This window comes from Miscanthus floridulus, chromosome 10, assembly GCF_019320115.1.
Source record: "Miscanthus floridulus cultivar M001 chromosome 10, ASM1932011v1, whole genome shotgun sequence".
Taxonomy (NCBI): domain Eukaryota; kingdom Viridiplantae; phylum Streptophyta; class Magnoliopsida; order Poales; family Poaceae; genus Miscanthus; species Miscanthus floridulus.
In genome coordinates, this window is record NC_089589.1 from 3,016,673 (window position 1) to 3,019,347 (window position 2,675).

The window sequence follows — 2,675 nt, forward strand, 5'->3', positions numbered from 1 at the left end:
CTCTTGTGGTGTGGTGTGGTGTGGCGTGCCTTATCTTTTCGTGTGGCAAAGGATGGTGGGGAACCAAACACCCCCTAGATCTTTTTGCCCATATATTGTGTCTTGAAGGTAAGAAGTAAGAACACGAGTGTGAGCATAGAGGAAATTTCTGAGAAATTTGCGCCGGAGATCGTATCTTTCTTTCTTCCTATATATATTGCGCGTCGAACCCAAAACAAATATGTGGTTGTAAATTCCGATAACCCTGTCTTCCCTGGATGCCATCCAAAATTATGGTGATAACAATAATATTGGCGCTATTGACCAATATGTATATTCTTTTTTGTTTTTTAGGGTTTGTTTGGTGGATCATCTGGACTAGTTGTTAGCCCAACTAAAGTTAGGTGAATCAACTCTGGACATCTACTGAAGTTCAGTCGTGTGTTATTTAGATACATGGACTACTGACGAAGACTAGCTAACGAACTACTAGTTGGGCCAGACAAAAGAATTAGTCCACCGGCCAGTTGAACTAGACTAAAGTTTAGTCCAGTGATATGCTCCAAACAGATTCTTAGTCTGTCACTCGAGCAATGAATCCCAGCCTAAAATCAGGATGGGTCCTTGACTCCTTGTTCACGATATATAAACTTGTTTATATAATAAATTTGTATTTTTCTGAATCCACCGACTAACAACACGTAGTTTTGTGGAATCTCTACTCTAAGGTCAACCACTTTCGCCAACTCGATCTTCCGTATTGGAAGTCAGGGACCATTCGATGCAGGTAGTAGACTCACGCTACCGGAAACAGTATAATTGCCGAGTGCCTGAGGGTTTGCCGAGTGTATTTCATCGGGCACTCGGTAAACATCCAAGTTACCGAGTGTATTTAATGAAACACTCGGCAAACATATAGCACTCGACAAAAGCCAACTTTGCCGAGTGCCTAATATAAAACACTCGGCAAAATACAAGAAAACTCTCGGCAGACACGGACACTCGGCATAATGGAGTCACGTGCGTTGGGCGTGCGGCGGCCATCTGACGGCCATTGGGTGCGCCGCCTTGCCGTTAGAACTTTGCCGAGTGTCCGTTAGAGACACTCGGCAAAGTAATATTTTTGCTGAGTGTTTCACTACTACAGAATTTAACTGTAGGGGTGACTCTAGAGCCTCTGTAGGGGTGGCTGCACCAGCCGCTCTTCCCAGGGTGTTCCTACAGAGGGTGCCTCTGTAGGGACGGTTTCCTGACCGCCCCTGCAGTGCCCTCTGTAGGGGCGACTGGTTTTCTCAGTCGCCCCTACAGTGCCCTCTGTAGGGGTGGCTGGTAATATCAGCCGCCCCTGTAGTGGACTTCTGTAAGGGCGGCTGTATCACCAGCCGCCCCTGCTGTGTGTATTTGTAAGGGCGGTTCAATCAAGAACCGCCCCTACAGTAGATTTTCCAGCAAAAAAATAAATAATTCAAATTCAAATCTGGCCACATATATATATATATATATATATATATATATATATATATATATATATATATATATATATATATATATATATAATTTAAATCAAGTAACAACAATCTTTTCTCAACTCTGACATATATTTAAGCATTTCCAGGAAGTACACCAATTCACACTAAACATTTTGACACTGGTTTCACAAAATCACAGCAAGTAAATACAACTAGAATAATAAAGTTCAAACATTTGCTCTAGCCAATACTGAAAATTCAGTACATTTGATGCAGTCACAACTACACATGCAGATATTGCTACTGCTAAGAAATCTCCATGGAGACAAATAATTGTTAAGAACAATCATGCAAGGACAGCTATAGGGAAAACCAATTTCAACAGAGATAGATTCATTACATATGAAAGCCCTCACCTTGAGGATTTGTACTTAACATTGTCAAATATTTTGGATACAAACTTTCCTACAAATCAACATGTCTGATGTCTGCTATTGGGCCATGGAATAGTGAGACATGAGAATTACGTATAGTATTTAATTATTGGATAAAGAACAATAATTAGCAAACATAGAAGTTCCTAGTAGTGAAAACATATATACACCTGTAGCTATAAATTAAAATATGCTGACAAATGAAAATATATAGATTGTTTGCCCCCTGAAAATGATTCATGTTCAGAATAGATAATAAGAGTTTGAAATCTAAAGTTTTGTGGCATTCTGTAATAGAAGGAATCACTAGGAATCACTTTTGTTTACACTAGTGCATGTCTGGTCAAAATATCTATACTTGGGCTATTGAGATCTGAACCAAAGCATACAGTACTACTACACATGCTTTCAGAAAAGTATACTACGCCGGATTTCAGTTTTCAGCGATGGAATGTACTTCCTGTAATGACAGATAATAATCAGCACCCAAAGCAAATAGCTGCTGGTCCTTACCTTGCCATATGGCGAGATTAGCTACTAAAGTGTCGCGATCTTGTCCCCCAGCTTGTGGCTCCTCATACATGGTGCCTAACATAAAGTAAAACCAGAAAAAAATCAAAATCAGAGAAGGAAAACAAAAAGACAAGCCTCCTAAAATATTTAGCAGTATTAACTAATAATTGTTCCATAGGCACTGTGGATATGGTGCAAAGCACTGAACTCATCACGGAGTCCATAGGCATTGTGGACAGATATTCACATGTAGTGACATTATCTGACAAAGAAGTGCAAA